This window comes from Dermacentor andersoni, chromosome 6 (genome assembly GCF_023375885.2).
Source record: "Dermacentor andersoni chromosome 6, qqDerAnde1_hic_scaffold, whole genome shotgun sequence".
Lineage (NCBI taxonomy): Eukaryota > Metazoa > Arthropoda > Arachnida > Ixodida > Ixodidae > Dermacentor > Dermacentor andersoni.
The window spans coordinates 99,701,640-99,721,985 of record NC_092819.1 but is presented as its reverse complement, the minus strand read 5'-3'; the positions used below and the strand labels follow the sequence as shown (position 1 = coordinate 99,721,985).

At 43.9% G+C, this 20,346-nt stretch overlaps 1 long non-coding RNA gene across 1 annotated transcript in view; it reads right to left on the bottom strand.

Moving 5' to 3' along the window:
• Nucleotides 1-4,249, bottom strand: part of LOC140218778 (uncharacterized) — a 184,546-nt gene extending 180,297 nt beyond the window's left edge. The window contains exon 1 of the long non-coding RNA XR_011894964.1: nt 4,192-4,249. This is a non-coding gene — a long non-coding RNA (uncharacterized lncRNA). The remainder of the gene's footprint in view (nt 1-4,191) is intronic.
• Between the last annotated feature and the right edge of the window lie 16,097 nt (nt 4,250-20,346).

The following is a 20,346-nucleotide window of genomic DNA, read 5'->3' as shown; positions in this document are numbered from 1 at the left end:
CCCAATCAGCCATTTCCAGACATTCTATCTGGCATCCCACCAGTACTTTTTATGTCTTCGATTCACGCTGTCGCTGTTTTCTTACTGGAGATTCGTGCTTGAGTTAGCTATGAAAGAACTGCATAGTGTAAGGAGATATCAGACAGTAGTCTGTTCATGCGATACCCTTTTCCATTCATAAATGTTTAGACAGTGGGACATCCATTGCCATCTCAACATAAGGTTTTCTCGTTTTCCCATAGGGAAAGAAAAAAAAGACCACTGGTGGAAATTTCTTGCTAATTTTTGGTGGAGATGTGGTCAGTGTGGCTATTATGCGCAATGACCTATTGCACCCGTTGTACTAAAATAAAGACGGGCGAGATATTTATTACTCTAATACAGGAGCACGCTGTGTTGTAGTCACTGGGCAACTATTAAAATAGTCTTTCATGTAATTTGTGAGCTCCGAGATGGTGGATCTTTGGAACTAGCTGCTCGTGAGATCTGTGGCCAGGCCATGATTCAGGAGTCCTCATCCACTACGGAGTGCATGATGATCAAGTCTTAGTTTTGGTACGTAAAGCAGCATTATTTAATGAAATTTTAACATTTCTGCCACAATTAGCGAGAGCTGCAGCGCTAAGCAAATGATGGCACAGAATGTGACAGACGACGAAGATGACGGTCGTCTTCTGTCGGGTTGTGTACTCGTCCTTTGCTTCGCGCTATAGCTCTTGCTAATAAGGACATACGAACTAGCCCAAACCAGTACCTTTTTAACTTCTGCCACGATACGCCGCGTGCGGCGATGACAGTGCCAACTTTCTCGCAGGCTATGAAGAATGTCCCGCGACAAAGCTTCGAGAAAACGCGTCTCGCCGTGTCTTCTATGTAATTCGCGGACGACGACAAGTGGTGCGCGCTAGGAGAACATTACCTGACCACTCTCGTATTGCACCAAGCACTCTACAACTCCAACATTCACCATGGACATCAGTTTGCGTAAGACACTACGGGAAGCTTCGCGTGCACTGATTCCCACAGTGCGTGGGATCGGCATGATTTTTGCATTTCGCGCTTGTTTTGCGTCGTGTACCATGGCGGATATCAGCGGCGCGGGTGCGTTCGAGCCAACGACAGAAAGCGAAAATAGTAATAAAAAAAAGAATCCTGACAAAACATAAAAAATTATATACCGCTTGTCATACTCTTTTCCTTCAATACGACTCCTGGTTCCGATTTCTCATTCTGCCAGGCCAGTTGGCTTCAAGTCGGTGTTATTCCACAAAGTAACGCGTTCGAAAACCTAGATCCGTTCATTTTTTTAAACCTATAGCATATGCACATTTTCATGGCTGAAGCTTTTACGCACAACAGAGGGGCCTTAGAGAACAAGCGACTACAATGCCGCCATACATATGTATGCATTAAATCTGTATTGACCAGCTGTTAGCCATTTCTTATATAATCAAACGATGAGGGAAAAGTGTGGTGTATGTGTCCGCGTGTCCACGTATCATTTTGCGAAGGCAGAAATGTAATAGCCATAATGCGGAAGATTTTTAAAGTCTGGTAATATTATGGCATTTAAGACGCAATACTTTGTTGAAAGTGGTCATTTTGCAAAGTTGCAAAGTAGTTCGAACCCAGAAAGACAAAGTTCAGGCAAATCCACGTGTCACCCATCTATTCCACGCTCGCTATACCGCCGTGCATGAGGCTCTCGTAAACGCTAGTGCTCGAGCTTGCTTTGGTAACTTTTGTAGCGAACGATATATGCCCTCAGAATTTATTTTCAGCGCGCGCAACGTTCATTTCGTCTCTCACTTCAACACACTAGCTTTAGGCACAAGAGCATCATCTCTCGAACTCACAGGCACGAAGAATCGGTACTCAACAGGAAAGCTGCTGTAGAAATCTCTAGCGGATAAAGGTCGACTGGGAATTCCAAAGCAGGAAAAACTGTTCATTTCTTTTCCGTGGTGCAAAAGTTTTGCCTACGCGAACTAACAAGGGACTGCAAGCACCAGTTCTATGCAGCGCCATTGAACGTGCAATATCGTTCCTCGTCGCGCGTTCACAAAATGCGTGGCAGCTCTCGTTTCGTTTGGCTGCTTTTCTTGCCATGTATTTTAAGAAAACACCCATGGAACGTCTCAAGCACGCAGTGCCGCAGTTCTGCCGATGCTGATTTGTTTGGAAACTACGTCTCAAGTCAGAGGAAGAACAATGTCAAAAATTTCACACTATTGTAGTTCGTACGAAATGCCTCACGCTTCGAACCACTGCAGAGAATCTGCGAAATTCACGGATAAAAGAAAGAAAGAAAGAAAGAAAGAAAGAAAGAAAGAAAGGAAGAAGACAAGAGAAAAATAGAAAATATGTAACTGGTGCATTCCTTCGTGGGTGATGACGCGAGTGTAGCAAAGGTTCAAGCTATTCCGACTGCTGGGAGAACGTCTCGTCAGAGACGACTGTAAATGAAGTGCATTTCCACACGCGCAGATCCCGCGAAACGCCGCGCTAGAAGACTCGGTCCCTTGGCGCCGCCCCCGGGGATTCGAAATCAGACGCCCGGTATTGTCACTTTTAACAAGCACCTTTTTCGGGGTAAATTCAGGATTTTATGTTCTGCGAAGGCTCTAGTTTAAGCGAGCCATGGTTTCAGTGCTGTGCCGTACTTCGTATGTGTACGGGAACAAGGCTCAAAAAAGAGACAGAACCGAATAGCGACACTAGAAATAACGAAACGACGCAGCTAACAATGACCCTAGAGGGCACAAATAAGCAGCCAAAAATGTAAAGAGAGTAGTCAGCTTCCTGATTTAGGCCTACTAGAGCAACGGGAAGTTTTTTTTTTACCTGGCTTTGAAGCCACAGCCATTCTACGCGGCTTCATACTCGTCATGTATGCCCCCGAGGTTGTACATACACATGTTACCTAACGACGCTTCCCGGCCATTTTTGTTGTTTACTCAAAAATAGGCCCTAGTCAGAGAGAAAGAGAGTGACGGGGGACTGTCTGGAAAGGGGGACGCATACTACAGCAAGAGGAAATAAATACACGTCAAATAGGAAAAATTGGGGATCCATCCCACTCCGTGGAGGTGGATTACCAGCGAAGCTGTAACAAAACACACAGGGTTAGACAAGGGTACACATATTAATTTTCATCATTTGGTAATGTTAGTGACGACAGCTTTGTGATTACTTCGATATACAATGATTGGTTCGGTTACAGTCTTAGACAGATTCTTGGCCAAAGCTAAATCTATACACGACCGTTTTTTGAGCAGTTGAGTGACTTGGATTGGTGTGGCACTTCAAACCGAACTCTTTTAACACCAACTAAGTAAACCATTACTTGTATGCCTTTGAAATGCCCCCATTGAAGGCAACGATAATCACAGGGGTAGTGTAATCACGGCTAACCCACGCAGAGTCCGTGGTCATCAGCTTTTCAATATCACACTTGGGTGCCTGGAGTTATAAATACAGTGGATATCGCAATTCCGTCTTTCGTTTGTACGGCACAGACATCCGCACAGCCGGTGACATTGTCCTCCTGTGAGTCAACGGTGTATGGTTGTACATAGATTTTGTCCTTTGCACGTATTCCAACACCTCCTGCTCATAACTCCATGTGCTATTCATAAATGATTCCAGTATACCCGCCGACTTGAAATAATGCATCTTGATTTATTTATTCATAAATAAATCATCGAATGCAGTTTGGCGCACCATTTTTCATCTCTACAGCGTTCCTCAGTGATTGTGCCCAACGATACCGAGCAATGTGCGTAACATTGAGGATACCGCTGTAGAGGGTAAACGTTCGAAAATACGCTTCTTGCATTACATTGATTGAAGCAGCTTTCACTTTAGCGCTCGAATAGACGTCCACTGAATGTTTGCTTCACGTGAGCTCTGTATATAACCTCAGGGAAAAATTCCTCGCGCAAGCTACCCTTATTTGCTCTCATATATATATATATAATCGAAACAACAGTTCTGAATTTCCTTATTCGTATACTGAGGAGCGAGACACAATGCCTCCAACAATAAATGTTTTCCTTGTATTCGTTACACACCTCACGTCGTTTAGGATTACTAGCGTGGCCAAGTGTTTAAACCTCGTTCTGAAGCCCCATCAGACGCGCTCCACGTGATATACATCTTCCACATACATCAGTTTGTAACTCCACTTACCTTTTGTAATCAACAAAAGCTTGCACTCGCTTCTGGGCAACAGGTTTCGAAACGCATAGGCGTTGCACCTGCATAGTCAAAATTTTCTGGTTTGAATAACGTAGACCACACACAGTGAAAAATCTTCACGATAACAAAAGATTCCCAGTCTAGGACGCGAATACAAGCGGCAAAGCTGATAGGTTAGAAAGCAACACCGTGATGATGAAAAGTGCGATAGCGATTTTAGTTGCGGTCGCACAAACCTGCCTTTTACTGAACGACTTCAGCCCTTTTATGTGTTTTCTTCTTGTGTTTTTTTATCAATCATTGTAACTGACGTCACGTAGGTTAATATGGAACAGTCTTTCCTTGCTTCATCTCAAAGGAGTTGGCGAAACGCTACTGATTTATGCTCATGCTGTTCTTATAGTAAATTATCTTTCAGTTTGATTTTACCGCACCGACGACAGCAAGTCCTTTTTGTGTTCTCAATTCTGCGCATGACGCGGCTAGACATATCTTCATCTGGGCCTTTTCAGTGGTCGTTGAATGACACACCAAGTGCTATCAATCGCAAATCATGCGCGAATTGGAGTTAAAAATATTATACAGACTTAATTACGCATTGTAAAAAACAATAAAAACGAAAGGACACCGTCTACTTCAGCTTTTGTGCCTACGGTGCCACGGGAGCAAGTGAAATAGGCAGAATGATGATTGCTTCGCACATCACGTGTACGATGACAATCAAAAATGATTATTGGGATTTAACCTTAATAAGTAATAGACGCTATGAAAGACGCCGTGGTGCGAAGGGGGCGGGACATTTGAAATGATTCTTATCACGTGGGGTACTTTTACTTGCAATCAAAGCACAATATAACCTTGCACAATAAGCCCCAATGCCATTCTTAACTGGCGTGCCCGTGCTCACCAAGCAATCCAAAATTTCAGACGTTACCGGCAGATTAGCCCGAAGCATGGTTGACAAACGGTATGTTTAAGAACATTACCAATTGGCTTCCATAAAAATTACGCTAAAACAAGTCTCACGGCTACTTTATTGGTACGAAATACATCTTATGGGCTAGATGCTTAGAATGTGAATGCAGACTCCATCTCACAGCGAGCCCATTATCAACAAATGGGCTGTTCCTTTCACTGAAGTACACCCAAACACTTGAAGGTCCCTGTTGATTACTGGAGCTGTCGCACCAAACAATGCTGCCGATTCACTCTAATGCTAGGCATTCATGGCAGACTCCTTCGTAATGAATTCTACGTCGTCCACATGACAATAAACCTACAAGCGGCAAGTTCTCAAGTTACGCAGGAAGATTGCCTGTTCATTACAGGCCGTTTTCACAATACTTACGACGTTGTCGACTCAAAAGAATGGTTATTGATTGACCAGTGTTGTGTCGGATTAAATGCTAATAACATAAGTAGAAATTATTAGCATGAAGCTTTAGTAACATAAGCTGACGTGCATATGCTTGATATATGCTTATTCCAACCAAGATTATTGGTTAGAGTAATACCTAGGTAAGTGTATTCATTAACTTCCTCGAGCGGGTCAGATGGAAGGTTATATGAAGATGATAGGCTACTCTTTTTATTGGTAACTTTCATGAACACTGCTTTGTCATTGTTAAGCTTCATGTCCCATCGATTGCACCAAGAATGAATGTTCCGAAGGTTAGAATTAAGGATGACTTGATGTTCAGAAGACCTAATATCATTAAACAATACACAGTCGTCGGCAAAAAACCTAATCTGCACTGGTTCATTAATCATATCAACAATGTCATTTATGTATATTAGGAAGAGTAATGATCCCAGCACACTTGCCTGCGGTACGCCAGAAGGGACTGGGAGGTGGCTGGAAAAGTGAGAATCAATACTGACGAACTGTGTGCGGTTAGAAAGGTAAGCAGACACCCAGTTAATTATGAAAGAAGGAAGCCCAGTAGATTCAAGCTTACATATTAGTTTGTCATGTGAAACAAGGTCAAACACTTTCTTAAAATCTAGAAAAATAACGTCAATCTGCCCGGACCCATTTAGTGTATCAGCAAAGCTATGAACTACAGATGTTAGTTGGGTGACTGTTTAAAGTCTCTTTCTAAATGCGTGTTGAAATGGAAATAGAATGTCTCTGTCACTTAGAAATGTAGTTATATAAGTGGCTACAATGTGCTCAAGAAGTTTACAAGAAGAAGATGTAAGCGATATTGGACGAAAATTTGTAACAGATGATGCGGTACCTTTCTTAAGTATTGGTACAATCCGTGCAACTCTCCAATCCGAAGGAACATTGCTAGTTGATAGGCTTGCACGGAAAATTATGACAAGAAATTTGGATATCATTTCTATAACGCTGCAAGAACATATTTGAAATCCCGTCAGGACGAGGAGACACTTTTGTTTTCAAATTTAACAACATGGATAACATGCCTGCAGAAGATATAATGCTTGGTTCGGGAGGACATGATGGAGCTGTTTGTCGTATTTGGGAGTTAGATTTCGAGAAAACACTATAAACATATGTATTAAAATGTTCAGCAATGCTGGCTTTATCGGTGACAAGAACGTCATTGTGCATAATTTGGTCGATAGGCTTGTTTTTCTTGGACAAGTGTCCCCAAAGCTTCTGCGGAACGTTTCGAGTAAAGCTTGGCAGCGTGTGTTCAAAGTAATGACGTTTTGATTGGCTCACAGCTTGACGCAGTGCAAGTCGTGCAGTTGCTAGAGCATTTCGGCAGACACATGTACGCTTTAATCGCTTTAGTTTTCGTTTTAAATGCAAGACCCTACGCGTGATCCAAGGATTTCTTTCGCGCGTTTTCTTTATTCTATTGGGAATAAAATGTTTTATGTAGTACGTGCAGATTTTTTAAAACTTATCCCACAGTATATGCACATCATTTTCTTTAAAATCGCTCAGGCATAGATCAAGGTAATCAAGCACACTTTCGTCCCTGGCACGCGAAAAGTCTCTTACACAGACTTGCTTTGTAGGTGGAGAGTTGTTGGGATTTTGGATGCTGCATGAAAAATACACCATATTGTGATCGGAGAGGCTGTTTTTCACCGAGACGGGAAAATTTTTAATCGATCGGCTGATAAACACCAGATCAAGTATGGAAGCACAAGTACCCTGGACACGCGTGGGTTGTGTAACTACCTGTTGAATGTTATCTTGTAACATAATATCAAAAATGTAATGCTTGCCAGGGGCAGAGCCCGAAACAGGACAATTCCAATCCAATCCAGGCAGGTTGAAATCACCAGCAAGAATTATTTTATCATTAATCTACTTAGACATGTGATCAGCCAGGTCCGGAAAAAACGTTTGTGGTGAATCAGGCGGTCGGTAAACCACAAATAAAAGCAAAGACCGGCCCCAGAAGCACAGTTTTAAAGAGACGCTCTCGTGATGAATAAGATGCGGTGAAACAAAAGCTGCGATACCCTGCTTCACCAACACAGCTACACCACCACTCCTTGATTATCTGTAGCAACGAAACGCGTTATACAACGGAGGAAAAACATCTTCGTCATTTAGTTCAACTTTGTGCCAAGTTTCGGTGATTATTACAATATGCGGATTATAATCTAAGATTAGAGCTTCAAGTTGGTCGCTTTTATTAGCTATACTACGGGCATTAAGGTTCAGTAGGTGCAGCTCCTTATCGCTGGAAGCCTGACGTCACTCACTGCCTGAACTGGACTGACGTCGGGGCAGTTTGACCCTCGCGCACGTGGCGTTGTCCTCAAGAGTAAATTTCACTGTTCACTTTCAGCTTATCGTTTATCAGCATTATTTTCCTTCCGCCTTTTTTCTCCCCTTTGGCACTAGCCCAAAGAAGCTTTCTTTTCCGAAGTGTCTCACGTGAGTAATCGTGTTGAACTGATAAGTCTGTTCCTTTAAGTTTGTAAGCGTTTTTCATAATTTTGTGTTTTTCATTGCAGTTTTGGAAGAATATTATAACTGCTCTTTGCTTTCCAGGTTTTCCAACTCGGTGAATTCTTCCAATTGATTCGCAGAATTGGTATGTTCAATGGTATAAGAGAAGTGGAAGCCGGGAAGCTTATGTGGGGAATGAATTATGGGCTTTACACACAGAGGAAAGTTCGATTCAGATCTTTTGTAGAGCGATGCGGAATTGTTCAAAAGTCCACCTTGGTTGAGAGGGTTCTCCACGATAAGAGATGCCCTGATTCGCCCACACTTTGCTAGTAAAATCTTACTTGACCAGAGACATCGGTGGTACAATAAACACAGCAATATATTGAAGAAATGTGCACATAGCATGAAATATTAGTACGCCGGTCATTATCGTAAATAAAACAAAAAGCGCAGGACAAATGAGGTACCATTGATACCCACCGAATGAGAAGTATCGCAAGCTTGCACGTGTTCACATTTCATCATTTCATTTCATTTCATTTATTGAAGCCTTAAAGGCCCGGACGCATTACATAAGGCATTACATTACATTTACCCTAGTTTTGGGGCTACATTGACACATCATTGTAAATTTACCGTCATCTTTAATTAAGTCGTTGTTCTTCCTTACTTAAATACTAAAGGAGGCATCTATATGCGAGAACATAAACTGCTAAGCGCTAAAGATTGCAGAACTCCGCATAAAACTTGGACACGAATGCCTGTATGACTACGATGTTTTCTTAATGGGCAGTGCGACATCAACGAAGGGAGTAGAGTAAAGCAGGGGAAGTGGGGGGGATGTCAGGTGCGGCGTTCTCATTATTTTCCACTTGAATAATGCACTAATTATATACAATCAGAAAAGCACCACTTTCCAAATTCCCAATGTTTCATAGCCAGGCGCGGCGAACAACAAAAAATATTTACATACAAACTAAAATAGGCTTCTACGAAAGACACTAAGGCTATTTTCTTATTCGTGAAAAATTGGTCGTCTTTCGCACAATACTAAATATTTGTTTTTACTTTTTTTGACATTCGGGTTTCAATTCCAAAGCTACCTATAGGGCGCCTACATACTGCAGAGCCATATTTAAGATTACCTTCAACCGTCTATACGACAGCGGCGAGGAAGAAGACCAATGGATTTAATGGAAAAGTACGTGGGCCGACCGAACGAATGTCCTTCTAATCTCCCTTTCCATGCTGACGGAAGATGACGACATAACGATAGGTACAGGGAAAAAAAAATTATGCGGATGCCGCGCACATCTAGAAAGCAATGTGAAGCGAGGGTTCTTGGAGCAGTTAATTCAAATACTACAAATTTGCCTATTCTACTCGTGCATTATTCGACGTAAAAGAAACTGTTGCGGGCGCGCGTGGGCTCGGGCGCACCCGTAACTCCGTCCTTCCCCACACGCGGTGATCATGTCAAGGAGCTAGTTGACGTTGCCACGGTAGAAGCGTAAGGGCGATTGTGCTCTAATCAGAGCATCGAGCTGTTGTTTTCGTTAGGGGACCGAGGTTTCATCCCACTGCTGCTCGTGAATTTTTTAAATTTTTTGTTAGTGTGCACTCTTGGGGAAGGCAGGAGCATCCCGCCATGGTTCGGGAAATTCGGGAGGTTTCGCGAAGACAAAAAAAAAAAAAAAAAAAAACTCTGCTTGAATAGGCAAGGAGAGTACCTATACAAAGACAGCAATTCTGTATGAACAACTGCATTGGCGCGCTTGTTTAAAGCTGCCTTCCTGTTTTGACGATACAACGCGCAACACGCGGTCACTAAATAAACTGCACACTAGAAGCGCTGACTTCATTAACGTATCTGTATGCGGACGTATGCTAGAAATGGCGCACATAAACGCACGCGCGCGCGCACACACACGGAACCGATTCTATTGCAGACATGCAAGTTGGAACAGTCGCAATTACGTAACTTTGTGCGTCCACTTTATTTGTCCGCGCCATGGCTCGTTCTGCGCCTATATTAGGAAATCAAGCTATATAGACCCCTCACGCATAAAAAACTGCTCAAGGCTGTCTGTCGTTTTAAACGCGCAGTCGGTTTTGCGCTTATTCTTATATAGCTGGACAACGGTGCTTTTCGCTAAATTCAAGAGAACACACCAGCTTTTTAGTCTACTAGTAGTAGTCTATTAGTAGTAGTAGTAGTAGTAGTAGTCTATTAGTAGTAGTAGAATTAGTAGTGGTCTATTAGTAGGCCCCGCATGACTAGCTATGTAACTGACTCATGGCATACGTTGCCTTTAAGACGTCTAAATACTAAAATGGGTGGTTACTAAACATACTGTCAAGTTGTTGCGCGGCGCCATATCTTCATTTCTGCGTGACTTAATTGTCGCTTTCCTGAGGTGATGTCTGGCTGCACTGTAGCACTGGCTGAGAAACGAAGACGTAGATTCACTGGAAAAAATAATGACGTGGTTTTTCTCGTTCTTGAGAAATGTTTTTCTCGCTACATGCTCAGCCTCTTCGTGTTTCAGCAGCAAATATCAAACGACGAAGGCTTGATCTGCAATTCGAGTGCTGTTTTTAGCAAATTTTCAGAGAAAAGCTCACAAATCAATATATTCATTGAGGTTTATGTCAAATTTTTCTTCTGGCAAATTTTGTTGCAGAAGCTGGAGAATGCGGACCAAGTTGCCTTATTAGAAGTGAATTAGTGCGCTGTAAATTCAGTCAGGTAAAAAGCGATAATGTCGAAAATTATTATTTTCTCGCAGGAGCTAAATTGTGTCTTCAAAAAAGTATTCTCTTTCTGGATTCCACAGTTTCTACGAATCACTGAATGTTCTCGCTGAAATACCGAGCTCGTTGAAAGTGCGCTATGAATTGCCTGCACCGTAAAGTGACCTGTTTCGCCGATCACATTTGTGATGTTTTGCCAAATGGTTTATCGAAGCCTTCGCAGCCTCTGGATATTTCTTGTTCAAACAATTTCGTCTTATTGCACCTGGAAACCGTAAATATGGCACCGCAAAGAACAATAAACATTAATCCAGGTACTCAAAGCATATGGTACGACACGAGCCTGATACGTTGCCATAATTGGCCGATCACCATGTCTCATGCATTGTTATTCGATACGAGTACATACCTCATCGATTTTTCAATAAGATGTCTGAGCTCGCAAAGGCTGACCAGTTCTTGGCTTCTGCAACTGCCATCCTTTCCAACTCAGAGAGATTCGGCCCACGCAAGCACTTTGCCAAATTACACTACATACAGGGAACGCTGTAGCAGTCTCCGTGCAACTGTCCGATACTTGTGCATTCAGCGAGAAGCCCCATTACCACTAATTCTACCTCCTCACCACTCTTACACAAAGCTTCTCAGTTCGGTGGGTCTGCGCTCATTATTAAATTTCGCTAAAAGTAGCAGATTAAGGTTCGAACACCATTACCATAATGTTGGCCGTTAATTTTGGCTGTTGATCCTCGATTGTAGTGCAGTCGCAAAAACGCACGCGAGACGCAGGTCAATAAGAACTAATGAACCTTTGAAAGCTCGTAATTCGTTAAAGATTATCGTAACAACTGCAATTGACAATTGTAATAGCGAGAGGTACTTGAGCATAGGCACCGGCCTAAAAGAAAATAGTTCTTGCATGTGACGTCGTTAGGTTAGTAGTAAGTTGACTAAGGGGTTAAAAAGAAAGAGAGAAGAAAGTCTGGCGGGAAGCACCGCTACGACCTAGACTTGGTATAGGCTGCCACTTGAACCGTGGCCACTTGAGGGGAGGGGGTGTACGCCGAGTGTCATACAAAGTAACAATAGTGAAAATAAGGTAGCGACAGAGAATGGAGCAAGAACAATTGGAAAACAAAGCATGAAACGATTTGCAACATCTAGGCTATGTACCCGTTCACCTTAGCTAAAAGTTTGGGCACCCACTTTGCTTTTGTCCTGTCGCGCAGTTCTAAAAGCGTCTCGCGCCGTAACTGATTAGAAAATATTCGAGAGTCATGGCAACAGATACTCGCCGAAGCGCTTCTGGGGCGCGTGCCGGGAGTGTGTAAAGCCGCGGGACCAGACTAGCTGGCAGCCCATGCAGAGGGTCGCCGTTCAACGCTCCATGCCATAGTTCAAGACTCTCTACCATATAGCAGCAGATATATAGTGCTTGAAGAGAGGGGGCGAATAAGGCGGACTGAGCACGAGCATTAGCGTTCAATAACTCGTTTATTTGAGGCTGAGAGACACTCACGTACATTCAAGACGCACAATATTCTACAACGTATGTCATGCGCAGATATGTGATCTGTTTGCTTTTGAAACGCATAGGCTTAAAAAAAATAATTGTCAAGATATCAGAGCACACGTGATAGTCGCGAGAGAGTTTGCGAGAAAGTGAAGGTATACGTGTACCAAAGCACATACGTAATATCCCTGAGCATGGTACTTGTTATGGCGTGTGTACGTCGTCAATGTATATATGTGCTCCTCGTGTTTCAAATAAGCACTTTGTAGAATGCTAGCTCTCGTGCTTCGTCCTCCCTCTTTGTCCTCATCTCTTCGAACGATTTGTACCTGTTACTATGCCATAGCCGCAATGCTGAAGGCCAAACCTTGCTGCTACTGCACTATATCTATTAGGTTGCGAGAGTTGAACAGTTTGACTTGTGACCGTCGAGGAAGATACGGCTTATTTCTGTGTTTTATGACGCGCAAATACTAGACATGTCACTCAGTCACTCAGTCACTGGACTTTTTGCATCGTGACCAGTTCGTTCCCTGTTTCTGCTAGTGCATTGCATAATACGCGTTAAGTTTAATCACCATGAAACATGCCCCTGGTTTTTGAAGGGTTCTACAGAACGCAGGATAATAGGAGTCAAGTGGATTGACCACCATCCTTTGTAGGTGGCAGCGTGGATAACAGTAAGATGACTCTCAATTATTAATACTGCTTGACATTTATGTTAAGCAGCATTACCACGCTTGCGCACATGGTTTTTAAAAACTACGCTCTCGTTTTCTTTCTGTTTTTTTATAGAAGATAATGTTAGAGCCCATCTTCAACGTCTGCAATTTTGAAGCTTATATCTTGGAGGGACATTGATACCGCCAAGTCCTTAGCTTCGTTATATGTCATTTACAAATTACCCCTTAGGCTTTTGAGAGCCCAGACACTCGTCACGGCAGTTCACGCAACAGGTTTCCTGAACATCGAACACTCGTTGTCCAATGTTCTGTTCCAGTTTTCTCGCATAACGTAAGATTCAGCCTTGCGTTTATGGATCGGCAGATGGCGCTGTGATAAAATAAAAAGTTTCCCCGAGCCTGTACTAAGTGTATGCTTGCACCTTCGCGCTTTTTCTACATACCATTTTTTCACCCTGCTCCATAATATCAATGTGGTCTCATTAAAGTCAAAACAGCATTAAAAATGGAGATCTATCTATCTATCTATCTATCTATCTATCTATCTATCTATCTATCTATCTATCTATCTATCTATCTATCTATCTATCTATCTATCTATCTATCTATCTATCTATCTATCTATCTATCTATCTGTCTATCTGTCTGTCTGTCTGTCTGTCTGTCTGTCTGTCTGTCTGTCTGTCTGTCTGTCTGTCTGTCTGTCTGTCTGTCTGTCTGTCTGTCTGTCTGTCTGTCTGTCTATCTATCTATCTATCTATCTATCTATCTATCTATCTATCTATCTATCTATCTATCTATCTATCTATCTATCTATCTATCTATCTATCTATCGAGCCTCTATGCTAACATTGTGGCTTCAAGTTGCATACCATCTTGAGCCACTAAGACCCGCCGTGGTTGCTCAGTGGCTATGGTGTTAGACTGCTGAGCACGAGGTCGCGGGATCGAATCCCGGCCTCGGCGGCCGCATTCCGGTGGGGGCGAAATGCGAAAACACCCGTGTACTTAGATTTAGGCGCACGTTAAAGAACCCCAGGTGGTCGAAATTTCCGGAATCCCCCACTAAGGCATGCCTCATAATCAGAAAGTGGTTTTGATACGTAAAACGCCATAATTTAATTAATTTTAAATTGAGCCACTAAGTAGAGGCTCAAGCTGTATAGTTCATAAATTGCAATATGTGCCGTACAATAATGAATTGAAACGTATTTATGTATCTGTCTGAATTAGCAAATTACGCATTTCAATTTCTCGTGCATGTCCTTCTCTTTAGTAATCCAGTTCAAAAATTAGAATTGTGCTATCTTGCACAGGTCATTTATAAATATCTTGCATGGCCTGAAAAAAGGCTATGCAGGTGCAACCCATACGAACAACGCAGTGCAAACAAGGACGCCGTGAAGTGTATCCCGACAAAAGAAAGGTTCCTGCCCCTCACAAGAGTTAATAGACCGAGACATGCAATTAGAAGCACATGAAAAAAATCTCGCATAACAACGTTTCGAAACAACGTTACCAGTCCAGATAGAAGTGTTGAAATATCGTAGTTTACGAGGCGAATCCATGAAGCGTTTGTATTCATGAGATTACCTGTTGTTTATTACATCTTTACACAATGCCAGGCCGTTTATTTTCTTCTATCTGGAAAGGAATGGCGTGCATTTTGTTGCTGTTTTACACCTTGTGCTATCTATTATTATTAGTGGTTTAACGGTATGGCGTCGCAATATATCAGTTGTTCTGCGTTTCACTGCTCATTTCAGTGCTGTGGCGCTTTCTCGGAGGTGATTGCTGTTTGATCATTAGGCAGAGTGCTACATTCGGAGCGTTTATGTGAACCCGGCAAGAACGGGTCGAGTCCACTTACAGTAATGATATTTTTCTGTTGTAATTTTGCAAACACAAGTTTGTCGGCCTGAGCCAGTCCGACCCACTTGAAGCACACAAATAAAGGCTGACGGGTCGGGTCATTGGTTCGCAGCCAGCAGTGATCGGAAGCGTTATCTCTGCCACAAAAATGTCGACCTCCTCAGGTACATGTCCTTGCAAACGCTGTCGAGTCCGACTGTCTGAACCCGGCTTTTGACTCGAGGCGCAGCAGTGGGGCTCATGTAAACGTAGTCGTTGTAGCTGAATGCCCATGACGTGAAGCTGTGTCGGTCATTTCGAAAAAAAAAAAAATGCCGCCACCTGCTACGACTATGCCTTAACTAATCAAGTTCCGCAAATGTATTTTCTTTTATAACTCAGGCTTGGAGTCGAAGTGGAAGACGGTCAATTTAGGACGTACACTGGCCTCTTGCATGGGTAGGAATGAGTAAGGCCAGCGCTGAAACCCTGTATTGATCAGCAGTAGCACTTGTTACTACTTGCGCATCTTGAAGAGTAAGCACATGACCATTTATTTCTAACAGGTAAATTCAGTCACGGCAGAAACCCACCATACTCATGTTCTTTTTTTTTCTGTCATGCTTCACAGAAAAGATGTCGCATTTCAGTCGTCTACTGGCCCGTTATGTATGAGACAGAAAAAGGTTTAATGATGAGAAATGGAGAGAGCTTCGCCTGAGGTACATTCCTCTAGCCAGCTATTATGCGTGGGGGAAGGGGAAGCTGGAAAGAAAGAGGGAAGAAAAAGCCGCATGATGCATGATGACCGTTATGTATAGTCCCAAGAAAAGAGCTCCGTAAGAATAAATGAAGATTCTTGATGGTTTGTCTATAAAAACAAGATATCAAACCCCGTTTTCTTTTTTGCATAACTGGTAGTTATTAGTATGCATTTGAAGTGCATAGATGTAGGGTTTTGTATGAACTTCCATACAACGAAAATTGGTTAGAAACAGATTCTGTATCGGCTACGAAGTACACAAGTTATGAAATTATGAGGGGAACAATTAGTAGGGATTCTCAATCTATCACCCCCGGTGTTTAAGAGAAAATGGAGGAGAAAAAAAAAGAAAGCTGGCAGGTATGGCAAAATAATAAGCGTCTGATTGGCTGCCCTGTGCTGTGGGAAGGGAAACAGAGGTATAGGGAGAGAGAGGAAGGCGGTGAATCTGTGTATGTGCGCGCACCTACTTCGCAAAGCTCGAATAGTGCATAATACTTTTATTTCATTACTACTCTTGATATGAAGTACTTCTAGCGAAGTGGCTGTTAAGGGAATGCGTATACGCTTTATCGCTTTCTAACAAGTTAAGCTTGTATTGGCTCACTCGTGTGGGCGTCTGTGTTGGTGTTGCCTCACGAAAAAACTGAAGCCGCGCGAAAGCAACAATTAGTTCCCGGGCTGCGCATACGAACCACCGACCTCCGGGTGGTGAGACCACCACGCTAACCGATTCAGCCATTGTCGGTTCATCAATCGCACCCTTTAAAGTGGGGTTTTTATATGTATGAAGAAGTAGACGCAGCGCAAGGTGCGAGCCACTCACGGGCGTCCCCTCCCTCCCGAGGGGGGAAATGATGTGATCGCGTGTTCGCTCGCATCGCGCCTGGCATTTCCCGCCACTTCGGGCTCGGCAGTCAGATGGGGAGGCCTGCGTTTGATCCGTTCTGCCGAAGAGCAGGCTGCGTTGAAGGAATGGCAGCGGGAACGGGCCACGCATCGGGCATGCGGCTCAATAACCGGCGGTGTTTCATGAACGCCGCCGGGAACTCACCTAGAAAGGGGTCGTCGTCGACGTGCCGACCTCGCCGTGAGGGAGCGCAAAGCCGAGGCGTTACGACAACGAAGAGCCGCGGATCCCGAGTTTCGCTTGCACCCCTCTTCGCAGTAGTGGAAGCGGGGTCAACTTTGTTTTCTTTTGTTGTTTTACTTTTTAGCGCAATAATTATACGACCTATATCAAGGATGTAACTGCTCAAGCTTTAAGGATTAGGCATTAGGAGGAAGCTTGACCTAGCAGCGTCGCCATGGGTCGCGCACACGAAGCCAACGAAGTAAAGGTGTGCAAGCATGCACGCGCGCACGCAGCATCAATTTAGCTATGTCGATTCACTGAGAAAAAATTATGGCGAAAACACAGGACAATGAGATGGTTTATTTACACAGGAAGGATCTTTATGGTTCTCTGATTTTATGTCTAGTAACACTTACGTGCACGCCCCATAACATATACTAGCGAGTGTCTGTCAGCTTGCGGCCTTTACTCGTGCCGTTTTTCGAGCCATTCACGGAAGCATACGTCTACATCCTGAACGCACGAGAAGCAAAGTGACAAGAACTTAAATGTGTGCATAAATATGGAGGTCAGTTGAAAAGAAGGAATGTCTGTCCGCCATAAGGAATACAAAAGTGATGAATTGAACGTTAGCGTGGCGTCTAAAACGTTTTTGTCTCAGACTGCTGACTCGTAAGCCCTATGTTTTGTCGGTCCCACACGCAGATTCGACACTTTCTTTTCATCCACTTGTGTCTTTGCGCATGAGCTGAGCGGGAGGCGGCAAACGTGTCACCCGTGCCATTCTCTGTTTGTGGTGCCATCGAATACAGAGGAAAGCAAGAAGTGAGGCAGCCTGCGGAAAGGACACGGGGCAACGTGGGAGCAACAGTAAATACCTTACTTCCGCTGACCAGCCTGTTCACAGGGCAGCGCTGGGAAAATTAAGTTTCTTCGCCATCGCCAAGGTTTAATGCACGAGCGTTCGGCGTTATTGCATATAGCAGGCAGAGTGGAGAATCTTAAAAGAAAGTGGAAACATTGAAGGAAAAATAAGAGCCAAACTGACAAAGCTTATCATGGGGCAATGTTCTTTAACCTGCGGAAAAAAAGAAACAAAGGTAAGCGCTTCGTTTAGCGACTATGAGCAGTAGTGAGGAAGTGCATAAATGTGCATTTCATTAACTCGCAAGCTTGACTTATTGCGTTCCCGCTAGCTTCAAGGCAGATTGGAAGAAAGAGGGCACATGAGATAGCAAAAAAGTTAGCATAATTTTGAGCTAACTCATGACAAATATCCTGCTTCCCATGACCCGTGTTCAGGCTTTGGTTAGAAGGTCAAACCCAAGTCTGCAAACTTGCAGCCCGAAATTTCGCTTCTACACAATATGGTGTTCGAAGAGTTTGCAGGTGTTAGCGTTTCTCCGCCCTTATTCATGCATATCTAAGAGTTGTCTTGACTTCTGGATTGTAAAGTTCTTGAAGATAAAAGAAAGCTCTGCGTTAACCACGGGGAAGGAAAAACTAAGGAGATGCCCTGACGTCGCTCTTTGTGAAGGTCAGTGACGCTGGAAGTTGGCCTTACTCCGCCATCTTCTCGGAGCAGATTCTCCTCTATTGTTTGCATTTCTCGCCTTCGGCGCGCAACCACGCCGGGCTGCGCGGAATTGCGCACGCCATAGTGATCCGACCAACGGATGCACTCGCGATGTGTACCATCGCGATGCCGTGGCCTAAGTCATTTCGTCCGAATATTGGGCTCTAGAGTTGAAAGGAGTTCACGTTGAACTTTGCAAGTTAGACTGTGAAGTGGAACCCCTGTTACTTTTGACGGCTTTTATGAAAAAAGATCTTCGCATCCTCACTGCATTGCAAGAATGCACAGGCCAGAACCGGCAGCACACTTTACGCACATAACCACCTGTCGCTAGCCAATCTACAGTTTATGAGAACGAATACACATGCTGGACGTCGCTTCATAAAAGTCGTTTTGCTTTAGTGAACAAGTTTCGGGCGGCCGCGCAGTGGCAAGACCTGACGGTCACCGCGCGCTGACGAAGAGGAGAACAGGAGCGCGTCCTTACGCGTTTGAATACATTGATTGCGGCTTGAGGTATATTGTTCTCACTGTAAGTTAAGCTTCACGGAGAGAAATTCCTGTGGTATCCTCGCGTGGTAACGAGCAGTAAGCGCGTATGCAAGCAGATAGTGATTTGACCAGGCCTATGTGCGACAATCTGCCCAATGTGCCGTCTCACGTGCGCGAGGCCTACGTTGTTATGTCCAGCCTTATTCCCTCTTGCACCGCAGCCGCCAACCTTCACTTGGCGTTCGTCCTTGCGTATCTTTTTTCGTCCCCATTTGTGTAGCACAAAGTTTCACGATGAACTTTCACTTCCTTGCGCCCCTCGAGCACACCGGTACGACATATGCGGTAAGGAGGGTTCGTGCCCTTAATTAAGACCCAGTGGGCACGGCCGCAACGCATGGTTGATGTGCTCGAACTAGTTTCTGCTTTTTCAACAGGCGCTTTTCATCTGCGCTTCTTTCCATGGGAGTGCACGGGGCATGCTCCTGACCGATCTGGCTGCTGCTGCTGCTGATTCTGCCGAATCGGAGCCTCGCCTGTGGATCATCGACAGCCTCGACACCAGGAACCATGGTGAAACAACCCCATGGGAAGGCCGTATAAACCAAGCGTCCTTGCCGGAAGTATCCAGTGGGCACGGCGGCAATGCATGGGCGATGTGCTCAAACAAGTTTCTGCTTTCTCAACAAGTTAGTTCCAACTCGTGCTATAGGAGCGACAATCGTTTTCTCGTAGTGCTGCCATGCCCACGGGTGTTGTTTTTTGCTTTTGCATCACTATGTCTGTTGAGACAAATCCTGGACCCGAATTAAGAGTACATGTGCAAGGGTTGTTTGACGGCTAAATGGCAATTCAGGCCAACGTAAGCGGCCTAAGCGAGAGACTTAAGGCCCTGAAAGACATTGTGCAGCTTTGCAGGGACCAAGCAGCAAGTCTTGTTGAGCTAAAAGAGACAAAAGAGAGGCTGAATTCTGCTTTGGAAAAACATCGAGAAAAATTTGTCGGTTTAGAACATAGAGTGCGGCGAAACAATCTAACGGTGTTTGCAATATAGGAGAGTAACACTGAAACTTCAGAAGAACTTGAAAAAAAAAGTAGTTGTAGAAATATTGAAAAAAATTCTTGGTCTATACTTGAAAACAATAGAGCGGATGCGCAGAATCGGAAAGCCGAATAAGAACGAATCCGCAAGAGAAACCTTGAGGCCTCGTCCAGTAATACTGAAGCCTTATGATTTTAGGGAAAAAAAAGTTTTTTCGAAACTGCGCAAAGCTGAAACGAAGTGGTTTTTCTGTTGGAGACGACTATTCAATAGAAACGCTGACTAAGCGCAGGCTACTCTGGAAGTCTGCGTTGAAAGAAAAAGAAGGCTCGCGCGTGCGCCTGAACCGCGACATGCTTACTGTAGATAACGATGTCTACGTATGGGATTATTCTAAGAATAACCACGTCAGGATATGGCCATTCCCGAAAACCGAATTGACACGATCAAAGACTACACCGACAGATAATGACCACTGAACCGATACCGTCTTCCAGGAAACAGACTTTCG